The sequence below is a fragment of the Oryctolagus cuniculus genome, chromosome 12 (assembly GCF_051225735.1).
Source record: "Oryctolagus cuniculus isolate XC-2025 breed Fujian yellow rabbit chromosome 12, ASM5122573v1, whole genome shotgun sequence".
Classification (NCBI taxonomy): Eukaryota; Metazoa; Chordata; class Mammalia; order Lagomorpha; family Leporidae; genus Oryctolagus; species Oryctolagus cuniculus.
In genome coordinates, this window is record NC_142878.1 from 50,335,498 (window position 1) to 50,357,609 (window position 22,112).

The following is a 22,112-nucleotide window of genomic DNA, read 5'->3' on the forward strand; positions in this document are numbered from 1 at the left end:
TATGGGATGCTGGTGCTTCAGGCCAGTGCTTTAACCCGCTGCACCACAGCACTGGCCCCTAGATCTAACTTTTTAAAAAGATTTTTTTATGTATTTTGAAAGGGTTACAGAGAGAGAAACTGAGAGAGAGATCTTCCATTGTTTTTCCCAGGCCGTTAGCTGGATCAGCAGTGGAGCAGCTGGGACCTGAACTGGTGCCCCATAGGATACGTAGCTTTACCTGCTACACCACAACACCAGCCCTGGGATTGAACTTCTTGTGCTTCCCAGGGTGTACATTAGCAGGAAGCTAGAAGCAGAAGGGGAGCCAGGACTTGAACCCAGGCACTCCAGTATGGGATGCATGCATCCCAAGCAGTATCTTAATTATGGCACCAAATGCCAACCTCTACATTTGCCTTTTAATTCCATTCTTCATGAATTTGTTGAAGTACCCGCAAATCACTTGATTGAAAGAGCTGCTTTGTTTTCCCCCAGATTCACTTGAACTGAGTTGTCTTCAGGTTTGTAGATCCTGCTGTGCTAAATGATTTTGATGTCAGTACTTTCCTCACCTATAGATTTGTCTCGTCTTGGCCTAATTTCCTCCTGGCCCAAGGTACTGCCACATATCCATACTCAGTGTCATCTATCATGATACCAAAAACAGTTCTCTACTTTATGTCCATCTTCTTGACATTTTTATTCGTTCATCTCTTGTACTTAATGATTTTTCCACTTTTCTTTAATTTGTGTACATAGACTGGCCTTTTAAGATGTGAAAGAAAATTATAGCAGATAACAGTTGTGAGTGCCCACCATGGTACTGCCGTATTTTGTGCAGGTTATCACATTTCACCCTCATGAGGATCCCATGAGGTGGGTGGTTAATATCATCATTGTTTAGAGGTGCAGAGACTGAGGTAGACAGAAAGGCACAGATACTGTGGTTGGGGTGGAAGAGTAACAGTGTCAGGAACTGGGATTCCAGCACAGGCAAGCTGACTGCAGCGCCTTACTGCCTGCCTTTCTGTGGTAGCTGCCAGTTGGGAAGGGTGTGTTTCAGTTTACTCTTGTGTCTTTGTGTACTCTGGAGCTGTGCCTCTGCTACCGAAATTTCCCTCCCCCCATCTGTTTACTTTGAAAGAGAGAAGCAAAGATGTGACACCAAGAAAGAGATAGTTTGCGATTTCACTGAAACTCCCAGAAGAGAGGATTTGGGGATTATTGTGTTGGATGAATTTCTAGGAAGGTAGCAGAGGGAATTGAGGCTGAGATTCAGGAATAGGAAGCCCACTTAGGGGGACCATGGGACGTGTACTGTGGAATTTGGTGAGAAAGGAAGGCAGGCAGAAGATCAAGGGCCAGGCACGCCATGCATTGTGAAATTCAAAACATAGTCAGATAACCATGGAGAGTGGAAACAATTTTGTACTTTTTTTTTTTATTTTTGACAGGCAGAGTGGACAGTGAGAGAGAGAGAGAGAAAGGTCTTCCTTTTGCCGTTGGTTCACCCTCCAATGGCCGCCGCGGCTGGCGCACTGCGCTGATCCGAAGCCAGGAGCCAGGTGCTTCTCCTGGTCTCCCATGCGGGTGCAGGGCCCAAGGACCTTGGCCATCCTCCACTGCACTCCCGGGCCACAGCAGAGAGCTGGCCTGGAAGAGGAGCAATCGGGACAGAATCCGGCGCCCCGACCGGGACTAGAACCCGGGGTGCTGGCGCCGCAGGCGGAGAATTAGCTTATTGAGCTGCAGCGTCTGCCCAACAATTTTGTACTTTAGAAAGCTGAACAACTTTAGAGAATGATTTCCCCTTTTGTGTTGCTGTGTCATTTTAACCTCACACCAGGGCTTATCTGAAGATAAAAAAAGAAATAATATCTATCATCCTTTGTTTTTGTTAAATATATTGTTGCTACTAAGACATCAAGGGAGAAAGTAAGCGATTGATCAAATTCTTAGGGACTAAAACTTTGAATGGCAAAATATTATGCTTATTCAGTAGAACTGAGTCTACTAAATGGCCCAAATAAATAAATAAATAAATAACCCAGGAGCTTTTGGCTAGTGTCTGACCTGTCATAAATAAATTTAAAGTATGGGAAGTAAGGTTGTTTTGTGTTTTTTTTTTTTTTTTTTTTTTTTTTGACAGGCAGAGTGGACAGTGAGAGAGAGAGACAGAGAGAAAGGTCTTCCTTTGCCGTTGGATCACCCTCCAATGGCCGCCGCTGCAGCCGGCGCACCGCGCTGATCCGATGGCAGGAGCCAGGATCCAGGTGCTTTTCCTGGTCTCCCATGGGGTGCAGGGCCCAAGCACCTGGGCCATCCTCCACTGCACTCCCTGGCCATAGCAGAGAGCTGGCCTGAAAGAGGGGCAACCGGGACAGAATCCGGCGCCCCAACCGGGACTAGAACCCGGTGTGCCGGCGCCGCAAGGTGGAGGATTAGCCTATTGAGCCACGGCGCCGGCTGAAGTAAGTTTTGATAAGTAAAGTTCACATAGGTTTATTGCTTTTACTTTTAAAATTGCAGAGCTTTTTTACTATTTCAACTATTGCAGGTGGGGTGGGGGAGAATGCATTCCAAATATAGATACTCCTCTGCAGTTTATATAGTACATTCATGGACATCAGTGTAAAGACTTTTACCTCATTGGAGCACTTTTCTCTGTATTGAGTTCTGAAGATAATGTTCAGATTTATAACTTACATGGTTTAAAAGAGTTTCTAAAATCTGATATGTGTGGTTTGTGGAAGAAAAACAATACAGCCTGCTGTTTGGGATCCCAGTATGTGTGCTACTTGAGAACAGAAGGTGGAGTGCAGCAGATCCTCTAAAACGGGGCAGTGTAGGCTAATACACATGCAAGTCGGGTTGGTTGCTGTGTTTCTAAGGTGGTTTTGCCTTTGTGATTGGCTTATGGATGAATGTCAAAGATAGAAGTTTTATTCCCAAGAAGGTTATTTTCCAAGAGCTACCTGATAATTTGGATACCCCTGAAGACAAAGAAATCATTTAACCTATGTTGTTAGGGAGTCCATGGACGCTAAGGACAAAGCTATTTTCCTTGGAGTTTCTACAGTGCTGGAAGTTGAGTCTAATGGCCCACTGAAAAATCTACTTTCTTTAAGAAGCATTCCCGTATCCCCTTACTAGGAACTAATTTATGTCTTCTGATTCGTTAATTAATCATTCATTCAGCAAAGTATTATTGAGCACCTACTATGTGGAATTAAAACTGTGTGAGCAAAAAAACCTAGAGCCTTCTGCTGTGGTCTGAATTGTTTGTGTTCCCCCAGATTCATATGTTGAAATTAATCATGGCATAGGCATCGTGGCCTAGCAATTAAGATGCCCACATGCCACATTAGAGTGTCTCGGTTCTAACCCTGGCTTTAACTCCTTGCTTATGCAGACCCTGGAAGGTGATGATTTTAGGAAGTGGGTCTTTGGGGGGTGATTAGGTCACAAGGACAGAGCTGTCATGAATGTTATTAGTGTCCTTCTTACAAGAGACCCTAGAGAGCTGGCTTATCTGTCCTGCCGTGTGAGGACACTGCTACAAGACGCCATCTATGAGCCAGGAAATGGCCCCTTACCAGACTTGGAATCCATTGACTACTTGATCTCTGACTTCCTTGCTTCCAGAAATGTGAGAAACACATTTCTATTGTTTATAAGCTTCCAAGTCTGTGGAATTTTGGTCTAGTAGCCCAGATACACTAAGACTCCTGCCTTGGAATTCATGGCTTCATGGGGGAAAACACAGAGCAAGTACACACAGTTAACAGGCAGTCTTATTACTGCGGTGATGACGTTCAGGTTTCTTACAGAAAGTGCTGTCTAAGCTAGATAGGAGTGAACTGGAGGAAGAGAACTACTTGACATAGTACTAAAGCTATTGGCAAGTAGCACTGAACAGTGAGTGACACCTAGTCCTAAGAGAAGCAGCAGCAAGGATGATCCTATTGAGAGAGGGGCTACCAGGTGCCTCAGGCTTATATGGCCATGTTGAGCTGGGATTGGATAGAGAGGATGGGTGGGTTCCTCCCCCAGCTCTCTCACCAGGATCCTGTGTGAGAAGTAGGACCCCGAGGCTGTGAAGTCATGGAGAAAAGGCAGTTCTGAGTTCTCTGCTCATCTGTCACAAAAATATGTCTTCTAGGCATTCTTTCTGTTTCCTCCTCTTCTTCTTTTTTAAGATGACATATTTAGCGTGGTTTGAGTTTGTGGGAACCATAACCTTGAATTGGTTGATTTTACCCTTATGTAAAGTACAAAAGTCATCTTGCATTAATATGTCTTTTGACTGGATTTATTTTGCCTTTAGGGATGATAAAAGCTCAGTGAGCTGAGCAACTAACATAGGCAATCAAAGTTCTGCATGTATTTGGAAACTGTCGTTTTACCATCCACACCCTTTACTAACAACAGATTACACACTCACATTCATCTGTGTTCTTCCAGTGACCTTAGAGCTGACTTGGGTGCTATAAGACAGTGCAACATATACTTAGAGATTTTAATTTATTTGCCATCATTCACTGCTTTTGTCAGTTCTTTCATTTGCGGGTAACTGCAGCTCATTCCAACCAATTGAGGAAAATGGGAGTTTTTCAGATGCCTGCATACAAACTGGAAGGGGGGATGGAGGGCCCAGGAAGTCTGGGTGCCTTCCTCTCTCCTTGCCCCGCCTCCCCCCATGTCTCTCTCCTCTTCTCTGCTCCTCATTCTCTTCCTCTTCCTCTCTGCATAGCTACATTTGGGGTGGCGGTTAACATGCTGGGTGGGATGCCTGCCTGCATTCCATATGGAGGTACCTGAGTTTGTGTCCTAGTTCACTCCCCATTCCTGCTAATGAGCACCTTGGGTGGAGAGCAGGTGATGACTCAAACAGTAGGGTTCTTGTTACCTTTGTGGGAGACTCAGATTGAGTTCCCGGCTCCTGGCTATGGCCTGGCCCAGCCCTAGCTGTTGTAGACATTTAAGGAGTGAACCAGTAAGTGGGAGACTTCTGTCCCTCTGTCTTCTAAAATAATTAAGCAAACATCAGCTTTCTTTGTAACTTTTGCTTGTATGTAATCAGTCTAATCCTCCCAGCTTCTCTCTGCAACTTAACTGACCCTAAGCATTCAGCTCCCATGGCTAACTGGGTATTAGCTGTTTTCTTTCAGAATCTGATTGGTTCAGCTTATTTCTCCAAGCAAGGCCATACAGCAGCTAGTGGTTTGAGGGCCCTCCCCCTGTTCTATTCAGCATGGAGTGTTAAGGCATCCTCATGTGGTTCATAAAATCAAGAATTGGGCAGCTTCTCTCAGAAGCACAAAGGGAGAAGCGGGGCATCCTGAGGTGTGATCCTTCCCTGACTGGCCCATAACTCATTTCGTACTCCTAGTTCCAAAGATACTTTATTCTGATAAAACCTGGTACTCATAGGAAAAAACACACATCCACTTATCCATACTAAAGTCTCAGTCATCGGCTGCATTGAGAAGTAGCCGTAGGACCACTTAAAAAGCATCATCTCAATCGGAATCTACAGTTGCCAGTGATATCCAGTTTTCAGTTGGCCCACCCAGCACTCATGGACTAAATGGTAGACATAACCACCATACATGCCACATGTACAACTGTGAAGGCTCGATGCTCATTCAAGAAAGGAGAGAAGACGTCTCTACCTCTCAGTGTAACTGTGAGAAAGACACATCATTAATTGGTCACTGGCTCAACATATGCTCTGCCTGATACGAGAGAGCCCACATCTGGTGCAGCCTCCTTGTTGACAATCTGAGGCCAGTTGTTTGGAAACAGTTAAGGTTTATCTCAGGAGCGGTGACTCCCAGGCCCTTAGCTTGTTGTTTTGTGCACTATGAACTTAGCTCCCTGATCTGTAAACAGCTACTTAGAGTCAGTTCTGTAGAGTGTTCATTGGCCTGGATCTTTAAAAAATACCACAGAATCTTCTCTTTTCTTCTGTTTTTCTTCTCTGTGCCTTCCTTATTAAAGTCTGGTTGTGGAAGTGAGGGTTTGTTGTTTTTTAGTGAGTTCTTCGGTAGTTAATGACATGACATAGAATAGAAATTTCAGCTCAGATGTGCATCAAGCTAGATTTTTTTTTCTGCAGTTTTTTCCCTTTGACCCCTGTTAACAAATTAAAGCATCCTAATTTTATAGTAGATATAGTATGTATCTATGGGAATTAGATTCTGCAATCCAGCTTGTTTATTTCTGAGCATTATTTCTCAGTTAATTTGCATGTGATTTCTAAGTTAATTGCATAGGGGAAAAATAAAAAAAGGTAGTTTCCTGCTCTGTATTGACATGCCTTTTTCATTTGCATGTAATCATTTGTTTTTTCTATCTCACTAACTACAGTGAACTATCTTTATATTTACACACTATTCAAAAGTATGAATGGTAGAATTAGAATAGTGAAAATGAGCGTAGTCATTTCATAAATAACTCAACAGCCAATAATGCATGCAATCACCAATCAATATCAAGTAACTTCAAACTAATTAAGGCATTGCTATTTTCTTTTTTAAAATGTTATTCATTGAATTTTATTTGTTTTAATAGATTTTTCTTAATTTGACTAATAAAATATCCTGATATCCAACCTACTCACTTTCTTCAGGGCTTCCCAACTGTAACCAGGTTGAGTTGGGCTTACTACAGAGAAAACCATTTCATCAACACTGATAGAAGTATATAGGACAATAGTCTGGTATTTTTAAGAATACCAATCAAGTTGATGAGCTTTTTTTTATGATTTATTTATTTGTTCAGACAGAGAGAGAATTGATCTTGCATCTACTGGATTACTCCCTAGAGGGCTACAATGGGCAGAGCTGGTTCAGGCCAAAACTAGGAGTCTGGAACTCCTCCATGGTGTCCCACATGGATGGCATGGGCCCAATCACTTGGGCCACCTTCTGCTGCTTTCCCAGGTGTATTAGCAGTGATCTAGATCCAAAATGGGGCAGCTGGGACTTGAACCTGGTGCTCATATGGGATGCTGCGTTGCAGGTGGCATCCCCCTGTGCCACAATGCTGGCCCTTTGATAAGCATTCTTGAATATACATTTTTGCCCATTTGGTTGATGGATTTTTCCTTTAGAGAAATTCATGGGAATAGAATTGCTGTTGCAATTGTTGTACCTATTTTCAGAGATTTTGATAAATATAGTGGAAGTTCCCAGGGGAAAAAATTTGTACCAGTTGCCTACATATGAAGCCGCTAGCATCTCGCCACGGTCACCCCTCCGTCAGACACACCTATCACCATCTTGTTTCTGCACTGCTTCCTTGGTGGCAGTTTGTTGGAGCAGTTGGCATGTTGGTAAGGGAGAGAATATAAGCATTCGTACAACTTGTAGGATGACTGTGTGATAGAGTATTTGCCTTGATTTTTGCTTATCTGGTGTTCCTGGTTCATTTCCTCTAAATTGCTGGTATGATTTCTTGATATTTGTTTTATTCTTCTGTTGGACAGTATTGTAAGTACTTTTTTTTTTTTGTAAACTGTGAATATATTTGTTCTCAAATATGTCAGTTAGTGTCCACACCAGGTACTGGCACCTTCAGTAACCAGACAGAAATCGGTCACTGAAGAGGCCTGGTATTAGAAAAACAGAGCAGCTTGGAGGATGATGGTAAACTCACTTTGAACAATGAGAGCAGGGAGTGGTGGGGACTAGTGAATTTGAGATTAGAGATTGTGGTGGGTGCAAATTACCAGGTTCTCCCAGTTTTCAAGAAAATCCTGAAATCTCTTTCACATAAAACATATATCTTTTAAAATGTGTACAAGCCAGGAAAACATGGTTTTGTGAAACTGTTCATTTGTGACCCCAGGTGTGTCCCCTCCCACTTCAGTAACAGTAACCTCTCTATACAGTTTTTAAAGTACTTTTTCTTCCATATCATCCCTAGCATTAAACTTGGTACCAAATGGGCACTTGCCAGAATTCTTATTTCTCTCAGACACCTTTTTCCTGTGGCCACTTCCCCATGACCGTTCGTTTCTGCTTGCTGTTCTGAGTGTGAAGGTTCAGTATCGAAGTGGCTCCCTGCAGAGTGTTCTCCACATTCCACCTTAGACCAGGGTCTGTTTGTCTCAGCTGAAGCAGCTCCGGACACACCCATTGTGTGGGTCCCCGGTGGAAACAGAGGCCAGAACAGGCATATATTCTAGGTCACAGAGCTAACAGCTTCTAAAAGCATTCCCTATGACTTCCCACTGAAGTGGCTCTACCTGGATAATCCATGCAGGCAGACCTAATTAAATTCTTTAATTACACTTCGAGGATAGGCTTAGTGGAGTATCTTCTGATCACCAGCCTCTGAAGGATTAAGCCATCCCTGCCTCTTCTTTTGCTATGGAGCAGCAACTTCAGATTCTTAATTTAGTGGAGTCAGTTGCCTGTTTTCCTTATCTTTCTCCTTTACTAGACAACTGTTTCCTTGACTATGTGTAATTTGTCTGGGATCTTCAACTCTCACATGTAGCACAAATCACAGTAATTGCTCAGTTAGTGAGGAGGGATAGTTCCTATCCTGTCCCTAGTTGAAACTGACTTAATAAAGAGCAGTATGAGCTAGGCATGGAAATATACATCAAGGCCAGATGAATGTCTTCTAGGAAGGCAGGGAGCGCTGGGCTCCACATTATTTGATTTCTCTGTCTGCTGGTTAGTGGTGAGTGAGAGTGACTATTATTCTTTATCCCTTTGCCTAGTTGCAGAACCCACAGGACCTGTCTATTGATTTCTTCCCAATGGCTGCATTGATTTGTTAACCTGTTGATTGTTCTTCTTCCCTACTCCAGTATGGACTCAAGAGGGGACTGGACTTTGTTGATCCTCAATGTCTAGGACTGTGCCACCATGTTAAATAAGGATATGTCTGAGGCCAGCTTTGCTCTTGTTTTTTTTTTTTTTTTTTTTTTTTTTTCCTTCCTGTTTCTTCTTTTTCCTTTTTCTTTTAAGGTCTATACCACTGTGTATCTGCCATGGGTAGCGATGTTCATTCGCAGCTGAGGTAGACTTCAGTTGGCTTCTGTCATCATTTTCTGGCTAGGCTGTTAATTCCATATGGTGAAGCAGAGGGGAACAGTGGAAATAGGACAGAATTGCAGGACGAAGACTCAACCCTTCTCTTGCTTGTAGGAGACAATTACACCTCACTACCTCCTGCATAAGTTTGGAAGGGGAAACAGGGTGCCTTTTGAGGAAAGATTTTGTGAAGTACACTGTGGTGAATATACTTTTGCAAATGTAAGCTGACATGCTTGTCTTTCTTTAGGGGGCAGGGCACCCCAGTTGGGAGCAGTCAGACCTGGGAGCTGATTTCCAAAGCTGCTTTCTTCTTCCTTTACAACAGTAGTTTAAAGTGGGTGGCGTTGTCCCATTTTGAAGATGAAGATAAAAGTTTCAGAACTATGTAATTTTCTTCAAGTATTATTCACCAAGTGAAGGCAACAAACAAGCTCAGATCCAGATCTTCTGATAACCAACGTAGACTTCTTTCCACCATTCGACATCTGTCAGGTTGGGGCAGGGGAGAAGTGACCACCATGTCTTGAGCACTTGCCCCAGCTTCTGGATCCAGATCCTGATCACATGAACTTGAATGTCTTTATAATTCGTACTGTTATACTTGCAGTAGTGTTTACTGAGTTTCTGCTAGGGCAGTATTTAGTTGATGTACTCTTTTTTCTTTAGTATCAAACACAGTACAACAGTTAATTCAGAAGTTACTTATTTTCTGAAATATGCTGATTAAAAAGAAGTTGACACTGAATGACAGAAGAGCTGATTGAATGGGACAGAGCCAGTCTTTGCATATGGACCTTGCATCTGACCTGGATTTGTAGGTTATTCTGTGACACCCCAAGACATAAGATAGAGATGCCCACCTCCCCACCCATCCCATGCACGTGGAGATTTCACCACCATTGGATGCCGCATCCTGCCCAGAGCACTCTCGTTTGTTGCTTCTGGGGAGTCTCAAGTGAACCTACAAAGACTCTTCAGTTACCCAGTAGGACCTTGTGCAGCTGCATGTGGAAATCAGGATAAATCTGGCACTTCTGGGAGCACTTTAATAAAGCACTGATTACAGATTGCAGACACCTGGTGTTGTTTTTGTACTGAGGCTGAAGGGTGCAATACTGAAGACCAGAACGGAGCTTGACGGATTCCTATTTTCCTACCCTATTGTTTTCCAATGTCTGGAATAAGTACTGAGAAACTCTTACGATGTCTGATCCAGGCCGTGACATGGTTAGTTTGTGCTTTCAAAAGACTATTAATGTCAGAATGTTAATTCCCGGCTGACAGTGGGCATGTCGCTTCACTGAGGAGTGTTCTGCCAGGTCTCAGAGCACTAAGTGTAGAAGAGCTTCTGTAAGTTGGAGTCCGCACAGAGGCCTGTGGGTTGGGACTTGGCCAAAGTTATTCTGTACTTCTTGGAATACCCCAGGCTATTCCGCTTGGGCAACCCATCATTGCTTTTGGCTTTGACAGCCAAATGAGAAAACATAAGCTGTGAAAATTCAAGGGGGAAAAGGTAATAACCAAAAGTCAAGAAGTAAAAATCTATGGGCTAGAGGTATTCTATTTCAGCACTTAATTCCAAACCAATTCCCAGGGAAAAGAATGAATCTAAGAAGCGTCCCCCACTGTGATTGATCATGTTTCCCCTTTTTTCTTCCTGCTTTCCCAACATACCACCAGTTCTTGCCTTCCACAAACTGGAGACTGCTGTAATCAACTTCATGCTCCTCTAACTTTTTAAAAGATTTATTTATTTTTTATTTGAAAGGCAAAGTGACAAAGAGATCTCCCATCCACTGGTTTACTCCTCAAATGGCCTCAATGGCTGGAGCTGACCATAGTCAGAAGGCAAGAGCTTATTCCGGGTCTCCCATGTGAATGGCGGGGCCCAAGCACTTGTGCCATCTTCCACTGCCTTCACAGGCGCATTGGCAGGGAGCTAGATCAGAAGTGAAGCAGCAGGGAATCGAACCAGATCCCATATGCAATGCTGGCGCTGTTTAGGCATCAGCTTGACCCACTACACAACAGTGTCAGCCCCAAAGCTTCTATAATTTTATTTGAAAGAGTATTACAGTATAGTGGAGAGCAATGTCTAACCCTGATCTTGACTTTGTTTCTCTTTAATTGTATGGCTTTGATATTATCCTCTGGACACCAGTTTCTTTATCAGTTAAGTGAGAGAATTGGATGAGATAGACAATCACAAGAACTCCTCTGGCTATTATAATTTTAAGCTTCAGGATGTCAAAATTTTTCCCTGTTCATTCTTTCCAACGTAGGTGAAATTTTCTGGTGGGTAGGGCCCAAGAAAGGTGTCAAGGAATGGTTGGTTGTTGGCTGGTTCATTGTTGAAGGTCCTGCTGAGATCCTTCTCAGTAAAGTGAAATGGATGAAATTCATTTTGCAGAGCCTCTTAAATTGGTGAAGTTTGGGGCTTTGCTGCTAGGGCAGCCAAGGTTACTTGAAGCAATGGCAGCACCAGATAGAAAGCACAGAAAGAATGGGAGGGGAGAGTAAACAGGAGACCCAAGCTGTGTTTTGAAATTTCAGAAGTAGGTAATAGAAGCAAAGGAAGTGAAGGAGTTTCCCTTGAGAATGGGCAGCAGTCTTAGTGACTTTCGTATTTAAGCCTTTTCCTTGTTGTTAGATAGCCTACAAGATTCGTAAAACTGCCTCAGGGCATCCATCCAAGATCTTCTTGGGAGTCGACTCCCCTTGCAGACTACTGGTCTAGAAAGGAGAGTGGGGAACAGCTGCGACGAGGTGGGCATGGTCCTGTTTCTGGGGGACAAAGATACATCATAGAATCTCTCTGCGAGCGTTTTGTCAACTACACAGTTTTATTTGTGGAATCAAAGCAAGTCCTATCTTAACGAGACTGTGTGATCCTTTTTGCCAACTAAACAGCATGATGTGCACAACTGAGATGAACAGATATCCCAAAAGAGTGAGTTCAGAGGAGAGCCTGCTGGGCAGGGCTGATAACAGTATCTCATCAACCAGAAAGCACATCTGATCAGAGACAAGACAGTGAAGCGGTTGAATTTGCCCTGATGTACTTGGAATGCATTCCTGCCACACCTTGTCCTGCCTCTCTCATTTCCGTGCTATGAGACAGAAAGGAAAAGCAGACTTGCTTTAGCAGTCCTGCTTGCTAGGATGACAACCCTGCTGTGCCCTTGAAAAGCTCTGCCATCCAGCACAGCTTACTTAGCTGCTCTGAGCTTTGGTTTCCTCATCTGTGAAATGGAATCTCTCTCCCCAGAGTGCCAACATATTAATAGGGATTTTTGAATACTCAAGTTCTGTATCTAAGTGGATGCCTCTCTCGTGTCAGATTGTGAGGAGGCTGACAGGAGAAAGTGCTTGTAGAGCCTGGGAGGGAGACTTTCCACCTCCAGTTTCTCTCTCTCTCTCTCTCTCTTTTTTTTTTTTTTTTTCCAGCCAGAGTAGACAGTGACAGAGAGACACAGAGAAAGGTCTTCCTTTTCTGTTGCTTCACCCCACAATGGCTGCTGCGGCTGGCGCACAGCGCTGATCCAAAACCAGGAGCCAGGTGCTTCTCCTGGTCTCCCATGGGGTGCAGGGCCCAAGCACTTGGGCCATCCTCCACTGCACTCCTGGGCCACAGCAGAGAGCTGGCCTGGAAGAGGGCAACCAGGACAGAACTGGCGCCCCGACCTGGACTAGAACCCAGAGTGCTGGCGCCGCAGGCAGAGGATTAGCCTAGTGAGCCGCGGTGCCAGCCCCTCCATTCAGTTTATACTGCACAGGCATAAATTCATGAGCCTGACATTGGATAGAACAATTAAAATTGAAATTGCAGCCCTTGGCCAGATCAGAAGTGTTAATGAATCTTATTGGAAATTACATTTGTGAAGTCGAAGCATTGAAGGGCACAGTGCCTTGCCTTTTAAACTGACAACCTAAGTTCAAGTAAAAGGGGCCCGGAAATGCTACATTTCTTCTGTAAAAGATTTCCTGTCAGAGTGTAACACTCTCTGATGACATTTCAAATACAGAAAAATCATCGAAGTTCTTCCAAAAAGTTGTAAAGTGGTGATATTCCCCAGTTGAGGCGTTCAAGTAGGAAATACTGTTTTACAGTTGACATGACATTTAGAGAATATTTAAAAGAAATTTTGCTCAGATTTTTTAAAATTTTAGAAAACGAGCTTATATTTTCTGTATTTTAGGTTTTTATATGTTTCCCATGCTTTAAGAATGGAAGTTCTCTTTAAAGGCTCTGGATCTTTTTAGTGTTATAATCTGGTCTGTTGTAAATTATAATTAGCATAACCAAAAAAAAATTAAAATTTACCTAAGATTTGAGGTAACAAATAGCTGCTATATATAAAAGTCTACCTTCATGCTCACTGGAGAGTACATTTATTTGTTTCTTTATTTTTAATAGTTGATATATATTTTTTAAAAATCTATTACTTGTCATAACTCAAGCTCTCCTTTAAGGTGAAAATGCCTGAAGTGGTACCTAAGCCTTCTGCTTTCTCCCAAGCATGGGGTTAGTTCTGCCTGTTTGTCCACACAAGTAAAAGAAACACACCAATTTAGCAAGTAGTACTGAACCTAGCAAATAATTAAAATGTTTATTTTATTGTGAAGTTAATCTTTGTGTAGTGTTTGCCTGTATTTGGATGTGATTGGACTAGATTTGGCTATTGCCACTGCTGTCAGCTGTGAGCGATGCTTTTCGGACAACACGTTGTCTTCTTGGTTTGCTAGCCAGCTCTTGGACACCACAGTGGCTGGCTGCTCCGTGGAAATAGAGTGTGGCCAAAAATTGGAGCTCTTTTTAGATTGTTTTCTCTTACTATCCTTTGTTTTTCCTTTTCCTTCATGTGGTTAAATTAAATGTTATGCCTGTGTCATGTTTTGGGTTGGTAATCCTGTAATAATCCAATGAGTGCCGTCCGGCTTGGTCTTCTTTCTGTCTGTGACTGTAGAATGAGCACACGAGTGCCAGTTTAACTGGTCTTTGGAATTAAATCTGTGAAAGTGGAGGTTCTGTTATAGAATCCCTGGGGATGAGCAGTCCTTAAGAAATCTTCATCTTCTTTGATGAACCCTCCATATCTCATGTATCTTGGTGGTGGTGGTTTTTTTTTTTTTTTTCTTTTTTGGGCTTTGTTCTATCATTTCTTCAAATGTAGTGATTGATGAGAACGTTAAAAAGTACATCCACAATGTAAATAAACTTGTGTAAACACAATTCTGTGGTCTGGATGTAGAACAAGGTTTGTTCTTTGGATGTTAAGCTTACAAGAATGTGCTTAACAAATATATAAACAAGGAAAGGGGATGAAAATAGTCTAGCTTTATAATTGAAGCAGACATGAGTCACTGGCTCAGAGAATCCTGTGAACATAATGTCTCCTACACAGCAAGAGTTAGTACATACAGGGAATAAAAGGCTAACCAAGTTTTGTAGGATCTGGAAGCCTAGAGGTAGAAAACAAAGTCTTCTTTTCCTTCCTTAAAGAGTTAAGCAGGTTTTGTTCTGCTGCAGAGTTGCGTGTGTGAGAGGGGCAAACATAAGCTCACATGTTCATCAGGCCACAGGCTTGGCATGAGCTGCAATTGCTCAGAGCAAAGATGCCATTTTCTTCTCACAAAAGTGTCTTCCAGGCCTTGTAATTATTCATTCACAGGGTTCGCTCTCCTTTCTTACGACTCTGTGAGGATGGGAATTCCTTTGAGGTTTTCAACACTGTGCTTATACCAAGATCTCAATAAAGTGCATTTTAATATGTTTTCCAGATTTGGGGGAAAGAGTATACCTTAAAACAGAAATGTTGGCCGGCGCCACAGCTCACTAGGCTAATCCTCTGCCTGCGGCGCCGGCACACCGGGTTCTAGTCCTGGTTGGGGTGCCGGATTCTGTCCCGGTTGCCCCTCTTCCAGTCCAGCTCTCTGCTGTGGCCCGGGAGTGCAGTGGAGGATGGCCCAAGTGCTTGGGCCCTGCACCCGCATGGGAGACCAGGAGGAAGCACCTGGCTCCTGGCTTCGGACTGGCGCAGCGTGCTGGCTGTGGCACGCTGGGGGTGAACCAACGGTAGGAAGACCTTTCTCTCTGTCTCTCTCACTGTCTAACTCTGCCTGTCAAAAAACGAACAAACAAACAAACAGAAATGTCTGAATGAATGCTCTAGACAATTTATAATGGAGTAAGGATACTGTCCTGTAGAATCTCTGGCCTATTTTCTTTCTTTCCAAGCAGAAATAATCATATTAACATTTTGGCAAGCTTGTTTCTGGATGTCCTTTTATGTATATAAATACACACATACAACTGTGCATTCATGAATTCATTTTCCATTTTGTAACCCCTTTGTTTTCACTTTATTATTTTGTGGTCATTTTTCCAAATCAGTACCCATAGGTCTGTGCCACAGTTTTAATATGAAGCACAATACTGTGTTGAATGGATGGTCTATGTTCTGTTTAATGAGTGAAGACTGAAGGACATTTAGTTTGTTATACTGTCATGCTCTTAAAATTGAACATGAGGCAAACATGCATCTATAACAGCCACACACATGGATGCTGCTCACACCATTCTCTGGTTCAAAGGGTTCCAACTCAATTATGAATCTTTGGAAGAGACAAATACAATATCACAAACCTTAGAAGTGGGTAAAAATGGCATTGTTTGTGTTTCATAAGAGCGCTTTTTAAATATCCTAATTTATAGTCTTGAAGCAAAGTGTGGAAGATGTATTTAGTGTTTATCTTGAATGTACATTTGGGATTGAATGTAGAAATACTTTGTAAATCACAAAGTGCTACAAAAAATTCACTGTTTCGTTACTAGGGCTTTACAGAAAATTGGTCATGTAATCTTTATGGAATTAAAACATTCTTTTGTTTATTTATTTGAAAGAGAGAGATCCCACTCATTGATTCACTCCCCAAATGCCCACAGCAGCCACAGCTGGACCAGGCCAAAGCCAGGAACTGAGAACACTATCCAGGTCTCCCACATGCGTGATGGGGGCCAAGCTACTTGACCCTTCACTTCCTGTATCCCAGGGTACACATTAGAAAATAAGAAGCTGGAATCAGGAGTAAAACTAGGACTCAAATCCAGGTACTCCATGCTGGGATCCTGGCATCCTAATAGGTATCTTAATTCCTTGGCTAAATACTTGTCCCTTATTGTACTTTTAAACTTTGAATGCTATCACCAGAGTATTTGTTAATTCATATTTGACTCCCCTTTTAGATTATATTTGTAAGAATTATTAGTTAAAAGTAATAATTGAACTTCATGGAAAAATTTATTGATGAGTGGAAGTTTCTGTCTCATTTATTGTTTATCCACATGCTACTTGCCATGGAGAAACTAAAATTTTCAACTTGAGAATGCATTGTCAAAGATTTAGCTTTGTTTAAGTCAAAATTTTGTATATTTAAAATTATTAACCTTTAGTTAAGTAAACTTTTATAAAGAGATTAAATTGACCTCAAATTATCTCACTGGTCTTAATATATGGAATCGGAAAAAACAAAATTGACTTTCTTTGCATAATAGTATGTTTTCTGACAGGTGAAGTTTTTAGAGAAGAATTAACACTTTAAGATTATTTTTAGGTTTAATGATTATGTAGTAACATCTGACTTGTAACATTTAGTATTTATAGGAAGTAATTTAACATTTCTCTACTGTGCTTTCATCCTTTACAACATGGAATGTTTCCTTGTCAAGATAATTGCATTTCTTTGTCAAGACCTGAGGTACAGAGAAGCAACAATTAAATGTGATCAAGTTGCAATCATGTTCTTCCTTTAGAATGTGCACTGGGCAATGTTGAGGGTTGACTGTGGTGAAGATAGAGTAGCACTGAAGTCCTTTAAGAGGAGAACTCATCAGAACCATTTAGGCCGGAGACAGTAGAAACCCAAACCAAGGCAGAAGAAGTGAGAATGAAAAAAACTTGGGGAGTCCAGAAATATTAAATGAATTCCAGAGGACTTGACTGGCTAGTCATTATGGAGGGGGTGGTGGAGGATTTCAGGAGGAAGGAGTTTGCCTAGGTTAACTCTAGGTGGAAATCCTTGGTCTATAGCTAGACAGAGCTTCCTTCCTAGTTTAAAGCTAGAAGGGCAGTCTGATCTAATATCTCATGGTTACATCAACCTTGCTCTTAACTCTGAGGACTCCGAGCATGTTGAGTGTATTTGCCTCAGTGTTGAGTCACGTTAACCAGATTATGAGCTGAAATTTAAGACCAGGGGTTCTAGTTACTCACTTATGATAGGAGAACTATAACTGTCACACCCTCCAGAGTAACTGAGTTGGCATGGCTAAGGCCGAGACATAACCAGAACGTTGCATATTAAACATGGGACCAGAACATAGTTCTTAATGAGCTAAGATAAATAAAATATCTAAGAGTGTTAAGTTAACCAGATGGCATCATTGTCTTATTAGAAGAGGCTCTTTCTTTTCAGATGAGAAATACTTAAGGTCTTTAGGTAAAGTCATCGTAGAATCTTCAACTTGGTGAAGAATGCCTTGTCAGTGGCAGTTTTGAATTTGTTGGACTCTCTCTGGTCTCCAGATCACAAAGGACAAACATCAGTTCTACCACTTGAAACCAAAGAGTTAGTGTTTGTATTAATCAGTTTTTCATCACTATAATGAAGTAGTTGAGGAGAGCTAACTTTCTAAGGAAAGAAGTTTATCTGTGGCTCACGGTTTTGGAGGTTTACAGTCTAAGATTGGGCAGGTCCCTTTGTTCTGGCATCTGGTGAAAGCATTCTGCTGGCAGACTTCCAGACAGGCAAAGAGCATGGCAAGAGACTGGCATATGTACTGTTGATGTCTAGGTCTCTTTCAGAGCCCCCAAATTTAATCATGGGGACTCTTCCTAACAAACCAATCCAATCACCTCCCAAAGGCCCCAGCTCCTAATACCTTAATGAGATTAAGCTTCCATGCTCTAAATACCATTAAAATAAGACATTAGGGACCAAGTCTTTAACACATGAGCCACTGGAGAATATTCAGTACTCAAACTAATATAAAAACCAGAGTAATGCAGGAGTACAAACATCTTACCCCTGTACCCCTTTATTCCATCTGCATGAATCTTGAGGGCATTTGATTGCAACTCCGACCCTAAAGGATGATCTTATTTCTGGTTACTTGGGTGGTGGAGGTCTACCTCACTACAGTAGCTATGTACTGCCAAAAAGGAGATACATGGAGTAGAGGGTGTGAAGTAGAATAAGGTAGATGAAAAAGGCCATGAGGAAGACCAAAACCCACTGTGATTACTTTGTTCAACTAGACTTAAGACAACCAGCTGCTTTGACTTGCAGATCATAGTGTAGGTTGGTGGATGGGGGGAGGGGGGCGGGGAGAAGGCCCACATGGGGGTGATGGAGCATGGAGTAACTAATGGTCATTGGTATACTATTGCTCTTCCATTCATTTTGCTTCCTTACAGTGGGTCTCTGCCCTGGGGTGCACTTCATTTACCAGCATTAAGACCCAAGACCTGATGAAGCTCCTTGCTTAAAACAAGAGAGAAAAAAAATCCTTGCCTTGTCTTGTATTTTCTCTTGAAATGATTCTTCCCTTCCATTCCCATCACCACTTTTATGGTCCAGGCTTTAGTTCTGTAGGCTAAGTGCTTTTAAATTAAGTAGCAGGACAACTGCCTGACTGCATAGGAACCAGTTAGAGAGTTGTTTGAAATGCAGACCCCATGATTCTGATTGGGTGGCTATAAAGGTGGGGCCCAGGGATCTGCATTTTTTCAAAGCTCTACATGCTGCATTCAGAGGTATAACCGTATTTGGGGTATTTTTGTGGAGATAACCCTTACAAGTTATTGTTACAAAGCAACAGCAGTGCCCCTTGTATCCTCTGATACTTTCTTTTCCAATCCTCCCTGTTAGCATTATCAGGCTAACAATTACAACATACACACATGTGTGTGTGACATAAGCCTGTTAGTATCATTGCCCTGAACAAAAACTTCTGATAATCTCAGAATTTTCTGGTGAGAGTGAGAACTATAAATCCTTTGCCTTACAACAGTACAAAGCCTCCCACATGAGAGACCATCTATCTGACTATCATGTAGAGAGTTTCAGACTCGTGGGTGAGAAAAGTAAGGCTTTGGTAAATAAATCTGTTTTCACCTTTTTGAAATACTCTTACCCTCTGGACCAGATGACTATATTTAATTATCCATGCCCAAGAATTAATAACCTATATGCATTATTTCGCTTAATTCTTCAGTTACAGAAGGTAGGTGAAGATATCCCTATGCTGTGGTTAGTAAGCTGAGGGTCTGAAATTTCAAGAGATTGACCTAGAAGTCATATAGCTCTTATATGTTGTAGCTAAAATTTTAGTCTAGGTATGCTAGATTCCAGAACTTGCACTCAGTGAAATTATCGATTTTATCTTCCTTATTTTTGCTTCTGTTTTCGACGACTGAGTTATCAGTGTAAGTATTAAAAAATACAACAGGGGTCAACACTGTGGTGTAGCAGCACTGGTATTCCACACAGGCACCAGTTCAAGTCCTGGCTGCTCCAGCTCCAATCCAGCCCCTAGCTAATATGCCTGGGAAGCATTGGAAGATGGTTGAAATACTTAAGTCCCTTCACCCACATGTGAGACTCAGATGAAGCTCCTGGCTCCTGGCTTTGGCCTAGCCCAGCCCTGGCCATTGAGGCCATTTGGGGAGTGAAAAAGCAGTTGGAAGACACTCTCTCTCACTCTCTCTCTCTCTCTGCCTTGGCCTCTCCTTCTCTCTCTGACTTTCAAATAAATAAATAGATCTTTAAAAAATACAACAAAAAGGGTCATTTATGTTTCTCACCAATTTTCAAAAGAAGAACAGGATTTGGTGAAACATATCTCTCTCTATTCTTTCTCTTTTGTCCAACAAATTTTACCCAATAAAATTATAGCTGTTTCTCTTTTTAAAAAATTTGTGTTTATTTATTCATTTATTTCTTTTGAGAGAGAGAGAATCTTCCATCTGCTGGTCTATTCCTCAGATACAATACCACAACAACTTGGGCTGGGCCAGGCTGAAGCCAGGAGCTCCTTCCGGGCTCCCCCATTGTTGGCTAGTACTCAAGAGCTTATGCCATAATTTGGTTGGTATGCTTTAGCAGGAAGCTGGATTCAGGAGCACAGCCAAAACTTGAACCCAGGCACTCCAGTATGGAATACAGGAGTCTCAAGCAACATCTTTACTGCTGTGCTAAACACCTACCCCTTCATATTTCTCTTAACTACGGTTTTAGAAAATTTGAGTCCAAGATGGAAAAGCAGAAGCCATGCCAGTTGGGAAGGTGCAGTTGCAGAATGCCTGATGGGTTTGGGAATATGGTTTGCTCTCTCCATTGTTTATAAGGTTATTTGAAGCCATCATGCTACCATTGGCTTTCTTTTTCACATGTCCCCATAACATTAGAGATGAGAGGCCTTGGAGCTTGGAAAGAACCAGAATGGGTTTCTCACTTAAAAAAGAAAAGTTCCTGGCAAATGATAGCATCTCCTGTGGATGCTGGTTTATGTCCCAGGTGTTCCACTTCTATTCCAGCTCCCTGTTAATGGCTTGGGAAAGCAGGAGAAGATGGCCTAACTGCTTGGGCTCCTGCCACCCACATGGGAGACCTGGAAGAAACTCCTGGCTCCTGGCTTCAGACCAGCCCAGCTCCAGCCATTGGAGTCATCTGGGGAGTGAACCAGCAGATGGAAGATCTCTCTCTCTCTCTCTCCATTTGTCTCTCTTTGTCTCCTCTCTCTCTGCAACTCTGACTTTCAAATAAATAAAAAGTTTTTAAACAATGTAGACAACTGTGCTGAAAGCATTTGTGATCTTGGTTTGGGAAGGATAATCTTGTGGACTTCCATCATTAATCATCTAGATTTAAGCAAAACCTTTGTTTTAATCAGTGGTCAATTCATGTAGGACAGAGACTGTATCTTAAGTTTTGTATCTGTAGTACTGAGTATAAGGTGGCACACAGTGGGTGTTATCTAGCCACTTGGCCAGATAACCAGATAACACAGATAACTTGTGTTATCTGGCACAGTTTTACAGCAGTCTGACCAATGCTCTAAGCTACTGTTTTTCATTTTTATGCAGGATCTTTGAATACCCTGTACAACTCTGTAACCAATTCTGATTTTTAGTTGCCTGAACAAACATTGGTTAGTGATTAAGATATGAACTATGACGAAGATGATGGAATGGAAAAAGTTTATTCGTGTTGCTTTTGAGCTTTTTGACAAAAAAGGTTTAGTATTTAGATTTAACCTCTAACATAATAGATGCAAAAAAGCTGAATAAAGAAGATGACTAGGAAAGTACAACTTTTGGAAAACTAAATCTAACATGAGGACTATGTATGTGAAGTTTTAGCAGGGAATGATTGTGAGTCAGCAACATACTTCCTTATTTTCTTAATTGTTAGACGCCCACTGACAGTTATCTACCAGAGCATAACATAGGAACTGCCAACTGACATGTCCAAAATACTTGGCATTAGTCAGATCCCTCTTTAGAATTCTGTGTCCACTTTGACTAAAGGAAAATGTAGAGAATTTGGCAAGGGTCTAGGGCATGGAAACTAGATGCAGAGGAGCGCTGGGAAGGCGGCCCCCTGGAAGAGGCTAGTATCTACGGATTTACCACTTAGCCTGATCAAACGCAGCTGAATGGTGATTACATTAATGGTCTTCTGCTGCATGTGTAGTTATTATGTAGAAGACTATAGTTAGCCAGGGAATAGAATTAGGGACCCGGATTTTCATTAGCGTTTTTGAAGGGGCATATAAAGAACCTCTTGACTTAAAGGACTGCTGGACAGTGGAAGACTTCGGCACAGGAAGTGTGAAATTGTGTTCAGAGGGTGGGCACACCTTTGCCAGTTAGTGTGAGGAGCAGTTGGGGTAAAAGTGGACAGACTGCCTAGATGCTGTTTTGTGCTGCTCATCTCACACTGTGTTGACATTTTCAGGGAGTATGTGAGTTTTCCCTCTTTGTATTTCTTAGACTTAGTACAAATATGAAG

General features: G+C 42.1%; 1 protein-coding gene across 5 annotated transcripts in view; it reads left to right on the top strand.

Moving 5' to 3' along the window:
• Window positions 1-22,112, top strand: part of STXBP6 (syntaxin binding protein 6) — a 285,447-nt gene that overhangs the window by 52,240 nt on the left and 211,095 nt on the right. The window lies entirely within an intron of this gene.